This window comes from Pseudorasbora parva, chromosome 5 (assembly GCF_024679245.1).
Source record: "Pseudorasbora parva isolate DD20220531a chromosome 5, ASM2467924v1, whole genome shotgun sequence".
NCBI classification, from domain to species: domain Eukaryota; kingdom Metazoa; phylum Chordata; class Actinopteri; order Cypriniformes; family Gobionidae; genus Pseudorasbora; species Pseudorasbora parva.
The window spans coordinates 47,666,744-47,685,608 of record NC_090176.1 but is presented as its reverse complement, the minus strand read 5'-3'; the positions used below and the strand labels follow the sequence as shown (position 1 = coordinate 47,685,608).

Sequence of the window (18,865 nt, the reverse complement as noted above, 5' to 3'; positions counted from 1 at the left end):
AAGTTTCGCTTCTTTGCCGTCTTCCGTGTGTCCATGGCGTAAAATGAGGGCGTGCGGGAGGCGGAGACTTGAATATATAGGGGCGTGTTATTCTAATGACGATCGTTTTCAGCCGCGGGATTTATCAAGGGCAAGTATTGCGTACACATATGCTGCGTTCCAGTTCATTTTTATTATCCCCTTCACTCGCAAACTTCCCTCCGTCTCGTTCACTCGGATGTGCGTCATGCCTACGTTGCATGAGTGCCCACTACTGGCGGAAACTTTGCAAATGGACTGAACTGGAACCATAGACTGGAACGCCCTAAGCCCTTGATCACTTGGAATCCATTATGGAGTTGATATATTATTTATTTTTTACCTTTACGAAATTGTTTAATGCAGCATTCTATATGTATATGGATGTGTTTGGGTTGTTTTAAATGTTTTTAAAAATAGTTATAGTTGTTTGTGGTGGGGTAAATTAAACGTGATATGTGGTGACGTCACAATCGCGTTGCATTGTGGTATATGAAGCTGTCTGAAGTGTACATATGAAGTAGACTCGCTCACTCGGTCAAAATCGAGGGAGCAAGGGTCTGTCCATACAAACTTCCCTTGTCCACTTCACGAAGTGGAACGCACTTCAAAATGGCGGCAGGGATTCCCCCAAGGGGAAGTGCTTAGGGAAGTTTGCAAGTGCGTGTCTTAAAGTGGAGTGGAACGCAGCCCTGAATTGCAGAGGTGCGCACAGTTTCATAAATTAGGCGGTGAGAGGAGTGTAAGCATAATCTTACGCCAACATATACGCCTGTTTCTACGCAAGATTGATAAATGAGGGCCAGTGTGAATGCATTTTTTCCCAAAATTGAAGTATTATGAAAACTCTCTTATATTTGAGCTTTTTTTGTCTAGATTCCATTTCTGCTTACTCTGGACATCTGCTACTTTCATCCTGAGATGATTTTAAATGCTACACGATATATAGATGAAAATACTGTTTACCAACATACGTTTAGCAACTACACGTCTTCTGGTACACTAGAAAAAAGCTGTTTTAATGAAGTACTTCATTAAAATTTTGCTTAAAATATCCAAAAAAGAAATGTGGAGCTAAAAAAAAAACTGCTACAAAATATTATTTGAGAGATTTGGGCTTTAGATTTCCATCAGGAACAATGGATCAAGTTTGTGTTGCAACTTTCAAATAGCTGATTTTAGCTTTTAAAGCACACATGCATTGACAAATATAAGATCAAATATATACCAGAGTCTCAGCAAGACCACTGCAATATTGTGTCTATATGAAGGATTTGGGGTGTGTATCGTCACTGATCTCACGATTCAATTCTGATTATATTATCATGTCAATGATTCGATTCCATTAGGTATCATGATGCGTTGCATCCTCAATTTTAAATAAGCCAGGTATATAAACTCCTTTTTTATTTGATCTGCACCAAGAAAGTATACACATCCTGAATGTAGCAAACATCAAACACAAGTCTGAACACAGCGGATGAAAGGAGCATTTAAAACGAACAAACACTAGTACAAAAGCGCATGAAACTGTCAAGTAGTGTACTTAAGTTACAATACACTTAAGTCATACACACTACACACACACACACACACACACACACACACACACACACACACACACACACACACACTCTCTCTCTCTCTCTCTCTCTCTCTCTCGGAAGTATAACAGTTCAATTAGGGCATTTAAGTAGCTTTTATAAACATGCCTTTGAAAAAAAAACATTAATGTGTGCCTTGAGAGAAAACAATGGCAGTGACTTTCAGTTAAAAACATGCATTGCTGGGACTAGATTTAACCTGGTCTGTGACACCGGGGAAATGTATGTCTGCATCTTGCAGTGGTCAACGCAAGAGGTTGAGATGCATTTCCTAAAAATGTATCTTATTTTAACTTGAGCACTTCGCTTTTAAAACTAAAAGCTGTAAAAGATGTGCGATACGAGTGCTTTGTGTGTTATGAGGGTGGAAGAAAATCCATTTACAAGCTTATTTTCAACAGGCAAAATGGGAATTGAAGTAGTTTCATCATGTAGATAAGCATTCAAAATAAACTTCCATTCAAAAGATTTCTTAATGGTTTGAAAGAAGTCTCTCATTGATACAGCCAACAACAGAACATTTAGTTTTTCACATAGGTTGACATTCTTGTTTTCCTACCAGCTGTTCTAGCGAGGAGATAATCATGGTGGGCTGTGTACAGCTCACTCAGGGGAGGAGCTAAGCTAATAGGGCAGAGTCAGTCAGCAGTTGTAGGCGGGGCCTGATATATTGTGATGTCGTAATGTGTAGAAATCGCAAATGACTCATTTTGAGACACTGTTTATGATTCATGGGGAATATAAAACGGCGTGGGTGGAGTGGGTTTTAGCATTAAAGGGTGGTTGTGTACAAACACTGCCAACACATTTATGTTCAAAAAATTAATTTATGAATTTTGCATAATAGGTCTCCTTTAAAGAACTACAAAAAATTGTGAGTATGAGATGTATTATAACAGTGCCATTGGTTTAAATTTAACGACATAAATACCACTGGACACCATTAAAAGGCTGAAAATTGTAAATAAACTAACCTTTAATTCACTTAACACCCATTCAAACCTGAAATTAGCATTGATTACATCACTTTTACAGTAGTCCTTTAATCACTCTGAACTCATAAAGGTAAGTGAGAGAGAGAGAGAGAGAGAGAGAGAGAGAGAGAGAGAGAGAGAGAGAGAGAGAGAGAGAACACACAACATTTTCCTTTCATAGGTCTATGACTTCCTACAATTCAGAATTATGCAAGTCTTTTCTTAATATTATCATTTAACCGGACATTGTGTGATAATGAAGTGTGACACACCCATTCACACACATGGGAAGTCTCCCGCCCATTTCCAACAACTTTATTAAAGGCTGTGTGGTCCTGTGGGCGGCTAAGAGTCAGCTACAGTAGCCTAATTAATGTTTACAATACTTACTCAGCAAAGACCACTTGCATTATTAAAGCGCTCAGGGAGAGTGCGGCTATCTGGGGTCACCTGAAATCATTAATACGCGTATCATACTGGGAAAGCACAACATGTAGAAGTAGCTCAGGGGGAACCCACATGCGGGCTGCTCGGATTCCACGCATTCTGCAGAATTGCAGCTGCTGGGCGAGGAGCGACAGATGCGGCGCTCCGTGGAATTTCATTATGCGTAGGATCAGGCTAACTGTTGTCTGAGATTGTTGGGAGAATGTTTCAAAAGCATGCATGCGTGCAGAGTGAATCTGGGACAAACGAGCAGGGGTTTCCTTGCGTCCCACTCGGGCATTGTGACGGGCTGCTGCCAGTATTGGCCCATTGAGGAAAGGTGGGTTTGTGTTGTAAGAGCTGAACAATATCCAAAAGACACCTTCCTGCTTCACAGCGGACTCCATCCGGGATATTTTAGGAACAATGCAGCTTAACTTTAGAACTTTACTTCATAAACTTCAGACCAACTTTTCAACCCAGCAACACTCAACGTATAGACATGCACAGTTTCTTATTTTCCAGGTAAAATCGAAGCAAACGCATAACGTACAGTCGTGTGACTGGTTTCACAACTAGAATAAACTAACACATTGTGCGCTGAGTGACATGAACATGCATGAACAAGAGCAGCAAAAGGCTCTGCGTTAGAGTTACCTGCCCTACAGGTACAAGACAATGACAGTCATTCATTAAACCCTGATTCTTTTTTCTTACCTCCTGTGCTGCGGTGTGAAATTCCTCTTTTTAGTCAACTCACATGTCCCATTGATCCACACAGTCAGTCAGTGAACAAGTAAGACACGACTAGAGAAAGTTTCTGCCCAAAAGTGGCAGGCCTACCTTAAGGCCACACCCCTTTATGACAGTAGACTCCCCATAGGCCTGTCAAGCTATGTAAGTGTGTGTGTGTGTGTGTGTGTGTGTGTGTGTGTGTGTGTGTGTGTGTGTGTGTGTGTGTGTGTGTGTGTGTGTGTGTGTGTGTGTGTGTGTGTGTGTGTGTGTGTGTGTGTGTGTGTGTGTGTGTTAAAGTGAAGCAGAGCAGCTGATCATGGCCAAAGATGTGTCTCCACTCTGTGAAGTCAAAGGCTGGTGGGTAACAGAATGGCATTGGTCATTCAGAGACTGATTATGCTAATGCAATCAAGTCTTATCGCTTTCGTCTATGTTTGCTTTGCTGTTATCAAACCACAATGCAAGCATGCACACTAGAGAACATTGAAGTTAATGGAAGCAGTAGACTGCAAGGACGGAGAGAGTCGTGAGAAAAGTTATAAAAAGAATGTTTGCTGCAGATGTAAGCATTCATTGAAAGGCGGGTCCCAGTTTCCTACATTTTTATATAATTTCAGCCTGATCCGGCTCTTTCCACACCCTCAAAAACAGACCATACTCATTTCTATCCAACAAACGAACTGCTAAAGCATTCTCTAAGTAAGCACTTACAAGAATGGTAATGCAAGCAGGCATCCCTAAATTTTTTCGCTGCGTAATAAATTTCAAGTTTGCAAATTCATGCAGCTAAAAAATACAATGCAAACATATTTCAACACAAAGCAAAGAATATAGAATAAATAAATAATAAATCTGTACAATTTGCAATGCTGTAGGAAAGTGGAATATATATTTCATTCAAATTTCATTTAATTTCAAATTCATTATTGTCATTTTTGAACTAAAGCTCTGTGACAAAACCCTACTGGCCATTATATAAATTGTCAAACTGATTAATTGCAAGTAATCGCATTTTTTAATCGCATACATGTATAAATTTAAGATTTTTTTTATATTTATATATAAAATTAATATACACTATATTGCCAAAAGTTTTGGGACATCTGCCTTTACATGCACATAAACTTTAATGACATCCCATTCTTAATCCATAGGGTTTAATATGGAGATGGCCCACACTTTGCAGCTATAACAGCTCTTCTGGGAAGATTTAAGAGCCTTTTTTTTTACCGTTCTTCAAAAAGCGCATTTGTGAGGTCAGGCACTGATGTTGGACGAGAATGCCCGGCTCGCAGTCTCCGCTCTAGTTCATCCCGAAGGTGTTCTTTTGGAAATAGGTAAGGATTATGTGCAGGACAGTCATGTTCCTCCACACCAAACTCACTCATTCATATCTTTATGGACCGACGCTATGTGCAATGGTGCGCAGTCATGTTGGAACAGGAAGGGGTCATCCCCATACTGTTCCCACAAAGATGGGAGCATGAAATTGTCCAAAATGTCTTGGTATCCTGAAAGCATTAAGAGTTCCGTTCAGTGGAACTAAGATGCCAAGCCCAACCCCTGAAAAACAACCCCATGTCATAACCCCCCCTCCCCCAAACTTTACACTTGGCACAATGCAGTCAGGCAAGTGCCGTTTTCCTGGCAACCGCCAAACCTAGACTTGTCAGACAGAGGTTGTAAGGCCGCCCAAATCGTCCCAATGGAGGCTAACGATCGGCAGGTGACGGTCGATGTGCATACGGTCTTTTTAGCGGGGTAAAGGGATTTTATTCAAACTTCTCTTTATCTGACTCCATTTAAATCATAATTTTGAATTTAGGCTAGAATGCCAATTAGTTATTTGGTCATTATATTTAATAGTTTAACTACGGATTTAATTGTTTCGTTTAACCCTTTGTTGAAATTATACCCAACCTGAATAATTCCAGAGCAAGTCAGAATTAATCAAAGTGTAACAGTTAATTAACAGTCAGGTAAATGTATAAAGCCAATTACATAATCAATTCAAAGGTAATCAATATATAACATCAAATACTCTGAAGTAAAGAATGACATATGTACCTGACTTCTGAAAATTACATAATTTAGGCTATCTTGAGACATCCAGCATTACGGGCTGACCTGTTTAAAGCGTCAAAGCCCTGAGCTCTTTGCAACATTCCCTTAAGTACCCAGAAACAAATGTACAAACTCTTTCAAATGTAAACACGAGTTCACAATGGGAATTTGCATTAATCAAGACTTGTATTGATGCACAGGCCAAATGGCTGAAAGCCACATACTATGACAATATATCTCTAAACTCTTAAAACATTGATTATCTTTTGGTTAACTTCTGTGGGGATGAGATCTTTGTACCAGTCACACTAAGACATTTCAAACGATATCATATAATATTATATCGTGTGGACTGATACAACATAGAGATTTTGTGTGTATTTTCAGTGATCTCAGCATGAGAGAGGGAAGGAATTGGGGGAGAGGGCAACAGGGAAAGATGTACATTAGCTGATACTGAGGTGAGACTTGCATCTCCAGTGGTGTATGAGGGACAGTTCAGATGTTAATTTCCTTTATTTTCTCAGAGTCCTTGTTCCTCATTTAGACATTTCGGCATCTACTAGTTTTTTCAGCCTTACAAGCTTGACTGGTCACTCCAGAGAACACGTCTCTACTGCTCTAGAGTCCAGTGGCGGTGTGCTTTACACCACTGCATCCGACGCTTTGCATTGCACTTGGTGATGTAAGGCTTGGATGAGCTGCTCGGCCATGGAAACCCATTCCATGAAGCTCTCTACACACTGTTCTTGAGCCAATCTGAAGACCACACAAAGTTTGGAGGTCTGTACTAGCTATTGACTCTGCAGAAAGTTGACTGAAAGTGACTTCTGCACACTGTGAGCCTCAGCATGTCAACATATCACAGTACCATGCTTGAGTTCACGGAGCTCCTGCGAGCGAGCCATTCTTTCACAAATGTTTGTAGAAGCGTCTGCATGCCTAGGTGCTTGATTTATACAACTGTGGCCATGGAAGTGACTGAAACACTTGAATTAAATTATTTGGAGGGGTGTCCCAAAACTTTTGGCAAAATAGTGTATAACATACTTCTTAAGTATATACATGAATGAGTGTGTATTTATATACATAATTATGTAGCATAACATGTTGCTTTTGTAACTTTCATAAGTTTACATAAAATCAGCCACTCTGTTCTCCAGATATCCGATACCAGTAACAGTATCAGCTACACAAAATACATATTAGCAGACAACTCATTTAAAGTCTAACGCAACGCACCTTTCATCTGTTTAACACAGACTCAGAGATGACTTGTGCAACTACAAAAGAGCAGCAGCATAATACAGAAGTATTCGCTCAAATTCTTGCTCAGGCATGTCAGGGCCCAGAGGTTCAATTAAACCTGCTAGAAGAAAAACAGCACTTCTCTTTTCCAGCGCCTGTGATCTTGTTATTATCTGGGCTTTTCCTTGAGAGATGGACCTAATTATGTGATCCCTCATGACCACATCAGCTTCAACACACTCTGGGCGACGAGCCGATAACAGCTGATTCAATCGGTGGCCGAATGGAAATGATTGATTAAGCATCGCTTGCTTGTACTGCGGAGAAACCACGTGACCTTTTCTGGGAATTCTGATGCAATGACGATCTAATAAAAAAGCCTTTTATTAGACCTTCTGAATCATTTCAAATCCTGTCATGACATCACAAACATGCTTTTGCAAGATTGTTGTAATGTGTTCATGACCCTTTATTGGAGTGAAGCAAGTGTGGGAATTTCAGGTGGAAAACTCTGCCAACGAACATGTATTTCATCAGGTGCAGGGAAGAAAGTCCCTCCTGACAGAATCACAAATGGCATAATAATGAGAACCCAAAATCTTCCCCCAACACACAGCTGTGATTCATGTGGTCATCTGTCTACCAGATTCAGCTCTTTATCATGAGACTCGTTCACAAACAGAAGCCAGCAGTGACGCCAAACCAGAATGTTGCGTAGGAGGAAGCAGATTGTTTGGCTAAATCTCCAGATTTCACTTAATGAGATAAACTGGCACCATATTCCAAACAATTCTGCATTGGCCCAGCTGTCAGTTTTCGGCTCCAATCGGGTTTTTACAAGCACAATTGTGGTTATGTGATGGAGAAAAGCTGTTGCAAAACAATCAAAATCTAATGGGCAGTCACTAAACCTTAAAGGTTTAAAGGTGAAGTGTGTCTTTTCTGCACCACCAAACATGCTAAAAAAATGATGAATAACATAAAATATTAATAATAAATAAATAAATAAATATTTTCCTAAACACTCACTCGTTGGTCATTGATCAGGCAAACAGATTGACACTATTGATTGAGCCAAAGTTGATATAAAAACACCTTTTGCGCTACATATCAGGTCTTCTGAAGTCATACAGTAGCTTTGGGTAATTAACTGAAATGTACTGTAGGTCGTTATACACTGAAAATTATGGCATAAAGTTCTGAAATCTCATTCGTGTCCATGTTTCATCATGACGCCACACAGAATGTATATTAAAATAGTAAAATAGTATATATATATATATATATATATATATATATATATATATATATATATATATATATATATATATATATATATATATATATATATATATATATATATATATATATATATATATATATATATATACACACACACACACACACTCGCCTAAAGGATTTTTAGGCACACCATACTAATACTGTGTTTGACCCCCTTTCTCCTTCAGAACTGCCTAAATTCTACGTGGCATTGATTCAACAAGGTGCTGAAAGCATTCTTTAGAAATGTTGGCCCATATTGATAGGATAGCATCTTGCAGTTGACAGAGATACTACAATTCCTCGACTGGCCACTAGGGACAGGCTCCAGAAGGAGCAGAATCTCATTGAGCCCCATGTTAAAATGCCCAACTTTACAGCAGAAGAAAACATGTTTACAGCCTGGTACAAATTGTGGTTTTGGTCTACACGGCTAATTTTGCCCTTCATGACAACTGTGAGGGGGGTGAATTTTTTATAACTCACTCGTTTACATTATATAAAGCCTTAAAGTTCTGCATAATTAAGGGCTTCAGAACAGCTTATCGGAATCCTATGGGTGACGTCACGGACACTACGTCCATATTTTTTTACAGTCTATGGTTCCACCACATCCCAAAGATGCTCTATTGGTTTGAGATCTGGTGACTGTGGAGGCCATTTTAGTACAGTGAACTCATTGCCATGATTAAGAAACCAATTTGAAATGATTTGAGCTTTGTGACATGGTGCATTATCCTGCTAGAAGTAGCCATCAGAGGATGGGTACATGGTGGTCATAAAGGGATGGACATGGTCAGTGGTGTAATGTAACGAATTACAAATACTTCTTGTGAAACTGCCTTAAAAAATTACTAAAAATTGATCGCAGAATATTACACATTCTAATACACGCACAAATGGTCTGTATTCTGTTCGCAACGCCATCTGCTGGAAACACGTAATTTAGCTTGATTGTGTTCCAGGCTTCAAAGTGTATTAGGCATTAATCGATCGTGACTGCTAGATTTTTGTCCCTTAGATCGATTTTGTTTAACATGTAAACACATTAACCGACTTTCTGTCAGCATATTTTAATGTAATGTGTTCTCACATATAGCAAATAACTTTAATAAAACATCAGATTAATATTTAAATAAGGTTTATTTTTTAATTGCAAGCAAAAATAATCAGTGGTAAAAATCGATTCAGATTTCTTAAGTGTTTCTTAAGTTGTATTTTTTTTACAGAGAAAATATCCAATGAAATTAATGCAGTATAAATGCATCTTGAAAAGAAATAACTCTGCTTTTTTGTGTGTAAAATTGTTAATGTAAAACACTTTGCAACTTTTTTTAATTAACCGCAAGATAACCTCAACAGAATGGTTGTCATAAATGTTACCAGATTATTGGTTGATTTCTCAAATATTAAATGCCTATATTTTTAGTGCTAGCAGTCAAAAATAAAAAGAAATAGGCCTAGCCAAAGAAATAGTGAAATACTGTTGGTGATCTCATGTTTTGTTTTTTGTTCTTACTGAGAATCAATCATAAAAAAGCATGCTACATTTTTTATTTGCTGGGTATAAGGTGGAATAACATTTATAGCATAATACTCACTACTCGAGTACTTTTAAGGGCTACTTTTACTCCTACTTTGAGTAGTATTTAGGACATGTACTTTTACTCTACTTGAGCTACATTTTTTGCAAATAACAGTACTTGTATTGGAGTATGCTTTTTCAATACCACCACTGGACATGGTCAGAAACAATGCTCAGGTAGGCCGTGGCATTTAAACGATGCCCAGTTGGCACTAAGGGGCCTAAAGTGTGCCAAGAAAACATCCCCCACACCATTACACCACCACCACCAGCCTGCTCAGTGGTAACAAGGCATGGTGGATCCATGTTCTCATTCTGTTTACGCCAAATTCTGACTCTACCATCTGAATGTCTCAACAGAAATCGAGACTCATCAGACCAGGCAACATTTTTCCAGTCTTCAACTGTCCAATTTTGGTGAGCTTGTGCATATTGTATCCTTTTTTCCCTATTTGTAGTGGAGATGAGTGGTACCCGGTGGGGTCTTCTGCTGTTGTACCCCATCCGCCTCAAGGTTGTGCGTGTTGTGGCTTCACAAATGCTTTGCTGCATACCTTCTTTTAGCGAGTGGTTATTTCAGTCAAAGTTGCTCTTCTATGATTCGTCTGAATCATAAATCAATACGCTGATTCATAACAGTTCGAAGCTGTTTTGAAATCGGCCCATTACTATACAAGCCGTTATTTAGGTTTTTTTTTGTGCACAAAAAGTAAAAAGAAAAACTCTTTGCTTCATAAAATGATTGTAGAGCCACTGTAGTGAGATGGGCTTTGTAACGACGTCTTTAGTGCCTTTTATAGGTTTTGAGACAGGAAATGACATTGGTGTCAATGAAGGACTTTCTGAGCATCGGATTTCAACAAAAATATCTTAATTTGTGTTCGGAAGATGAATAGAGGTCTGACGGGTGTCGAACGACATGAGGGTGAGGAATTAATGACAGAATTTTCATTTTTGGGTGAACTAACCCTTTAAGTGACCAGTAGGGATGTAAGTGCTCATTGAATTAGTGAATAAAGACTTAAAGGGGTAGTTCACCCAAAAATTTAAATTCTGTCACTCACCTTTCATGTCGTTCCAAACCTGTATGAAACATTTTTTCTTCTGTGCAACACAAAATAAAATTGTAAAAAAACATTTTTACCATTTTATTGTAAAAAAGCAAATAGAAGACAAAAGTATTCAGTTTTGTAACATAATAAGGGTATCAATGATGACAAAAATGTCATTTTAGGTGAACTTTCCCTTTAAAACTTCAGTTTGTTACTCATGCAAAGCTAGCATATGACTTATGAAGACTTGCAATATAGGCAAAAAAGTGCCTATGCCTGGAAACTCCTACAAAAATCCATGGAGGAAAGAAAGTCATGACAGTTTGGATCAACATAAGGGTGAGTATTTATTTGCTGGATATTCATTTACTGCTCTCAAGTCAGGTCAAATTTATTCGTTATGTGCTTTTCACATTACAATAAGTTTAGCAGTTTCAAAGAATGTCATATTGTTATGACAATGTTGAAAGTTTCTGGGCTAGCGATATAACATTTTAGATATATTGTATTTATAGTCTATGGTGGCATCCTCATCAAAATAATGCATTACAACTTGAATTAAAGGAATGAAATGAGATAATTATGATTTGTTTTAGTTTTTATAAGGCCTTATTTTTGTGAATTATGCAGGGTCGCAAAAAAAAGTGACATTGTTGTTTTCGCATTGTATTCGGCGATCGCGGTTATCGAGTTGTCTAGCACATATATCTGTGCCACAGTGACTCAGACACACGTTCATATAATATTGCATTGTTCTTCATATGAGAAGTTTAGCTTTCATTAACAGGAGGGAACTTTAGAAAGGCAGAAAGGTTAAAAGTGCCTGAAATAATCAGTTATGGAAAGTGGACAAAGGGTGAGGCCCCAAAAATTCCAATCATATGCTTTAAGAGATTACTGCCTCAGTCACGCAGTATATGCATGCTCAAACCTGATCCATAATCCTGAGTCTGCTGAAAAAAAACTCCATCCTGTCTTAGTTTACAGAGCTTTCTGATGTCAAAATCATTGTTTGGTCAGTGGAAAGTTTTATTCAGCAAGCTCCATTGAAGCGGCGCATTAGAAAGGCAGGAAGAGCGACTGACCTTCAGATCACAGTTTACCATGATTCTGCAGTTTCCTCACACTCACAATGAGGGAGATCAGCGGGGCCTGACCACGATAGAGGTTTTCTCCTACTCTTTTTTTTTTTCCCGTGGCTTTCCAGCACCCCCAGACCTTGTTGGAGCGAGATGCCAGTTTTCCTTTGCCCTTATAAAAACAGTGGGAATGCTAAAAATGCTCACGGCTGACAGCTTCTCCCTGCAGATCAGCTGAAAAGGTGTGATGACTGTGAATGAAAGCATTATGTGAGCCTTTAAATGGTTCTTTAAAGGTTCCTCACACATAATAACAGCTCTATTCTAAATATTATTATGTGTGAGGAACCTCCTGAATAACTGTTTCATGGTAAAATGGTTCTTTGTGTTAGAGCTTAGAGTTCTTAAAGGGATCCCATGGTGTTGAGACTTGTATGGCTTAATATAACATAAATGATGTCTCTTACTGAATTATGTAGTAGAAAACCCATGAAAGATCTACGTTATTTTAAAAATCGATTTTATATTTGGACCATGGGCGGCGCCATTTTGTTTGCGTTCTAGGTTGATGACGTAGAGTGGTTGAACTCCTCAATCAGCTGGCATTACCCGTAGCTATTTTTACCACAACGCAACTCGAAAATTGTTTCAGAGTTAAACAAAACCAATGAATTCCTTTGTAATTATACTTAAAACACACTCAAACATACATGTGCACACAAACTCACCTACACAAGTCACAAACAGATCGGCGGGCGCGCACACGACAGGCTCTGTCTCAATCGAGATGTTGGGCTGCTCAGTCTCCACGACAGGGGCTGAATCTGAAATCGACCCTATACCCTTAAATAGGGCATTATTTGAAGGGACGGACATTTGTAGTGTTGTCCGACACCATAGTGGACATGTTCGAGTGCAGTCATTCAGTCTCACGTTCACCGCAATAACGAGTAAAGCCGATTTACAAACAGCTGTCCGACTTCACGGACTCAAACATACATGTGCACACAAACTCTCTCTCTCACACAGACTCACACACACCCCAACAGATCGGCGCGAACACAGCAACACACACACACACCAACAGATCGGCGCGAACACACACACAGCCCAACAGATCGGCGCGAACACACACACACACACGCACGCACTGCGTGCGCGCATACATAACCCTCAATCTATTCCCTGTGTATATCCTGTTCAACACATCCTGTTCCCCAGATAGACTGTTGATAGTAGATTAACTATAATGCCTAATGTGACCAGCAGAGGGAAATATCTAGGTAGGACGATGGGATAAAGTAACGTGAGGAAGAGAGGCAGGATGTTTTGGTGATGATGCATGCGATTGAGACAGAGCAGTCAGGTGTGTGTGTGCGCGCCCGCCGATCTGTTTGTGACTTGTGTAGGTGAGTTTGTGTGCACATGTATGTTTGAGTGTGTTTTAAGTACAATTACAAAGCAATTCATTTGTTTTGTTTAACTCTGAAACAATTTTCGAGTTGCGTTGTGGTAAAAATAGCAACGGGTAACGCCAGCTGATTGAGGAGTTCAACCACTCTACGTCATCAACCTAGAACGCAAACAAAATGGCGCCGCCCATGGTCCAAATATAAAATCGATTTTTTAAATAACGTAGATCTTTCATGGGTTTTCTACCACATAATTCAGTAAGAGACATCATTTATGTTATATTAAGCCATACAAGTCTCAACACCATGGGATCCCTTTAATACCCACTTAATTGTTTTGCTTTTTATTAACGATACCCGTCAAAAAATCCTTTCAAAGTACCAAATTATTTATTTATTTATTTCTTTTTTGGAGCAACCATCCAGAGTGTCAACACACTCTCAATAGGCACTTTAAATGTCTATAAATTGTAACTGGTAAGTGTTGTTCCAGTAACAATTGATTTTAATACCAAGTCGATACCTGCTGAATGCTCCAGTCAGGGTCGGCCCAGGCTCAGTTGGTGCCCTAGGCGAGAATTTAGATAGCACACACCCCTATAGTAAAATGAATAGTGCTCAACATTAAGTATGAAGTAAATAAATGGAGATTTACTGCAAACAAATCTGGATAAAAAGAATCACACAAGAATTAAACAAACTACAAATCGACAAAAAAGTGCAATAAACTAGACTCCTATCATCCTTATTTTTGAGCATAAACTTGAAAACGACAAATTTAAATGACTACAGTTCATGAACACTTTACTTTAGAGTAGACTACAGTCCTAGCCACGGCTTCTTTTAAAATAAGACACTTAGGAGGTTTTGATCAAGTAAAAGCGGGTAGCACTATAACAAATTAAAACAGGTTGAATTTTTTTAATACACATCACTTTATTGCAGTTTAAAACAAGCCAAAAACAGCCCACAGTGTAAGTGTTGTCAGTAAAGAACAATTGCCGCATGTCCTGAAAAGTGAAGCCAAGGCGTCTCGATCGCCCACAGGTGGTTGGTCCCGGTATTTTTGTCATAAACCCCGCCCTCTTAATGTAGTCTAATGAGGCAAACTAAACAATCAAATTACACTTCAACATTTTTTTTTTTTCCAAAGATAGTTTTTGTCAATTTAGGTAATTTTTAAATCACACTGACTGATGTAAGTTTAAATGTATGTTTTTTAAATATGTATGTTTGGTTTTAGTTTGTTATTTGATGCTATAAAAAAATAGGTGTGACGTCGTGATTGACAGCTGAGATTGACAGCTTCTCTGAGTGAAGTAGTCACTGATGCACCAACTGACTTTTTTCAGGAGGAGATTGAAGCTTCAACTTTATTTTCTACATTTCTATAACTGTTTATTTCACAGCGACATGAGTTGTTCTGCAGTAAACCGATTCTGCGGGAGTGTGGGCGGGGCTTTGATAGCGCGGCTCTACTTCGCGCCCACAACTGTGTAGATTAGAGTCCCAGATCAGTGCAAGAAGTCAGCACCATATCAGGACATCGGCTGCTTCACTTTTCTACACTGGAAGAGAGGGAATATTTTTTATATTTATATTATATTTTATATTTATTACATCTATATCTATGGTAAAGAGGTTCTAAAAGAGCTAGTTCAGAAATATACACAAACATCAATGTCTGCCATGAAGAGTTGTTAACTTGTGATTTCACTCATTTTTTCCCCAACGCATATAGGTACATACAGGGAGTGCAGAATTATTAGGCAAATTAGTATTTTGACCACATCATCCTCGTTATGCATTTTGTCTTACTCCAAGCTGTATAGGCTGGAAAGCCTACTACCAATTAAGCATAATAGGTGATGTGCATCTCTGTAATGAGAAGGGGTGTGGTCTAATGACATCAACACCCTATATCAGGTGTGCATAATTATTAGGCAACTTCCTTTCCTTTGGCAAAATGGGTCAAAAGAAGGACTTGACAGGCTCAGAAAAGTCAAAAATAGTGAGATATATTGCAGAGGGATGCAGCAGTCTTAAAATAGCCAAGCTTCTGAAGCGTGATCATCGAACAATCAAGCGTTTCATTCAAAATAGTCAACAGGGTCGCAAGAAGCGTGTGGAAAAACCAAGGCGCAAAATAACTGCCCGTGAACTGAGAAAAGTCAAGCGTGCAGCTGCCAAGATGCCACTTGCCACCAGTTTGGCCATATTTCAGAGCTGCAACATCACTGGAGTGCCCAAAAGCACAAGGTGTGCAATACTCAGAGACATGGCCAAGGTAAGAAAGGTAGAAAGTCGACCACCACTGAACAAGACACACAAGCTGAAACGTCAAGACTGGGCCAAGAAATATCTCAAGACTGATTTTTCTAAGGTTTTATGGACTGATGAAATGAGAGTAAGTCTTGATGGGCCAGATGGATGGGCCCGTGGCTGGATTGGTAAAGGGCAGAGAGCTCCAGTCCGACTCAGACGCCAGCAAGGTGGAGGTGGAGTACTGGTTTGGGCTGGTATCATCAAAGATGAGCTTGTGGGGCCTTTTCTGGTTGAGGATGGAGTCAAGCTCAACTCCCAGTCCTACTGCTAGTTTCTGGAAGACACCTTCTTCAAGCAGTGGTACAGGAAGAAGTCTGCATCCTTCAAGAAAAACATGATTTTCATGCAGGACAATGCTCCATCACACGTGTCCAAGTACTCCACAGCGTGGCTGGCAAGAAAGGGTATAAAAGAAGAAAATCTAATGATATGGCCTCCTTGTTCACCTGATCTGAACCCCATTGAGAACCTGTGGTCCATCATCAAATGTGCGATTTACAAGGAGGGAAAACCGTACACCTCTCTGAACAGTGTCTGGGAGGCTGTGGTTGCTGCTGCACGCGATGTTGATGGTGAACAGATCAAAACACTGACAGAATCCATGGATGGCAGGCTTTGAGTGTCCTTGCAAAGAAAGGTGGCTATATTGGTCACTGATTTGTTTTTGTTTGGTTTTTGAATGTCAGAAATGTATATTTGTGAATGTTGAGATGTTATATTGGTTTCACTGGTAAAAATAAATAATAGAAATGGGTATAAATTTGTTTTTTGTTAAGTTGCCTAATAATTATGCACAGTAATAGTTACCTGCACACACATATATCCCCCTAAAATAGCTAAAACTAAAAACTTAAACTTCCAAAAATATTCAGCTTTGATATTAATGAGTTTTTTTGTGTTCATTGAGAACATGGTTGTTGTTCAATAATAAAATTAATCAGCAAAAATACAACTTGCCTAATAATTCTACACTCCATGTACAGGTCCTAATGGCAAAAAGAATACCTCTAACTGGGCTGTCATGCATAAATAACATGTTATAGTGATGTATAATCCTGTCCGTCACGATGCAGGCAGTGTTTAAATGAGTCCAACATAACACATTGTCAACTATTACGTTTTTCGTTGATGTGAGCATTGTTATTTTAACATAGTGTAATCTTAAGTAAGATAAAACTATTTGAATTGGCTCAAGTGCGCTCCATCTAAAATCAATAAAAAGCTGGTCACTAATCAGACTCACTTCATTGTGATCTCACAAAGCTCTGTTTTAATCAATGAAGCTGTCCACACTGCATAATTAATATCTTATTTACATTGTGAATGACAACCATCTACACTTTGTTATAATGAGATTCACAAGCGTGCAGAATGCAGAACTAAAACTCAGGCGTTTTGCATGTAAGTAGATTCTGTCGAACACCTCTTACACCACTAACACCTCTGATTGGCCATCACATTCATGAAATCAACAGACATGTCTGTGATTGGCTACATTGCTCAACACTGCAAAAACATAATTGTGAATATTTACGGCCTTGGAAACGTCTTTGCCACGGGCTGAACCTGGCTCCAGTGCGTATTTGTGCGAGCACTCTGTCAAAAGGGTCGAAGGTTTCCATTTACAACATATTTTTGCAGCGTTGAGCAGTGTAGCCAATCAAAAACATGTTTGTTGAGAGTGCATGAATGCAAAGGCCAATCAAAGGCATTGGAGTAAGTCAAAATAGTCAATAGACCAGCGTTTGCTCATAAATCCTTTCGTTATAACCAAACAAAGTATAAGTACAACATAAATAAGAGATTCAATTTGCATTATAGACGGGAATTTTCACTCATATAACGGGAACTTTCACTCACTCACTTGCATTACAGATGAACTGATCAGTGTGATCAGAGTGATTTTATTACAGAGTGATATTAGCTTTATATATGTACACTATTATAAGATTCTGTACACTACTTTCAAATTTAAGGTTTTCAAATTTTTAAGTTCTTTTTAGCACCCAAAAAAAAAATCAGCAATTGTTACAATCCAAAAAAAAAAAAAAAAAAAAAAACTAATTTGGTACGGTTTAGAAACCCGTGTTGGAAAGGAAGGATACTTGGAAAGACAAAACACCAGTGAGGTTTCTATAATACCTCAGTTGTTTCTTCTTAATAGCAATGAGATTAAATGGAGAGCAAATTTTGTTTCAGGGCCCAAAATTTACAGGACATCAAGTAGAGAAGTGGCCGGGATGTGATGCGAAGGAAGTGGCTTCGATTGAAAAGGGGCGTTTGATGGGCAGAGGAGGATATTCCCTACGGACAGACAAAACACAGATCCAGGGCCACAGCTGGTAATATGGTAAGAGAAGGTCGCTCACCGTAAACACGAGCTGTTTAGAGAAGGTCTGGAAAGGCCATTACTCCCATAGCATTGTGGGATGGGAAGATAGGGAAAGAGAGATGAGATTGGGGGGAGTAGAGGGAAGAAAATAACATAGCAACTCTGTGTGAATCACATCCTCGTAGCATGCCTAAGCAAAACAAAATGTTTTCCCTGAAATATGCTTGACTAAGACTGTCACCACATCTACAACATTTAAAACAAAATCTCTCACGTTATAATTAGTCCGTCTACACTGGAAATAGGGGATAATGCACTAGTTGGTATATGAATAAAATTTTGTTAATTTGGTAGAAATTTGAGTATTGTTTCATGGTATACTATCATGAGATAGCATTGGAAGTTATTTATATATAATACAGTATAATATATAATGCATATAATGTTAAGTGGTCTCTTTAATTTTTTCAAGAGCTGTATATTGTATGTTTATATAATATTTTTGCTATTCATTTTATTCACTTTGTATTAAAATAACAGCAAATAAATCAGCTAATAATGTTTGCCTCAGGCAAACTAAACTTATTAAACGTATAAAGTGCAATTAAGCAAATAACACTGCATAGATAATTAAATAAGTAAACAAAATGATATAAAATGGAAATAAAATATAAAACATCATATAACAAAGTAAATTACCATAATGCAAACAAATGCATAGTAAACACAA

The 18,865-nt window shown here is 38.6% G+C and overlaps 1 protein-coding gene across 5 annotated transcripts in view; it reads right to left on the bottom strand.

The window, feature by feature from the left end:
* Positions 1-18,865, bottom strand: part of cobll1b (cordon-bleu WH2 repeat protein-like 1b) — a 74,548-nt gene that overhangs the window by 37,609 nt on the left and 18,074 nt on the right. Inside the window, exon 1 of one of the 5 annotated variants that reach the window (XM_067444572.1) lies at positions 3,740-3,874. The exons of the other annotated variants lie outside the window; for them this stretch is intronic. The gene's annotated coding sequence lies outside the window, so the exon portion shown is untranslated. Of the gene's footprint in view, positions 1-3,739; positions 3,875-18,865 lie in introns of those variants that run through there. 5 annotated transcript variants of the gene reach the window in all.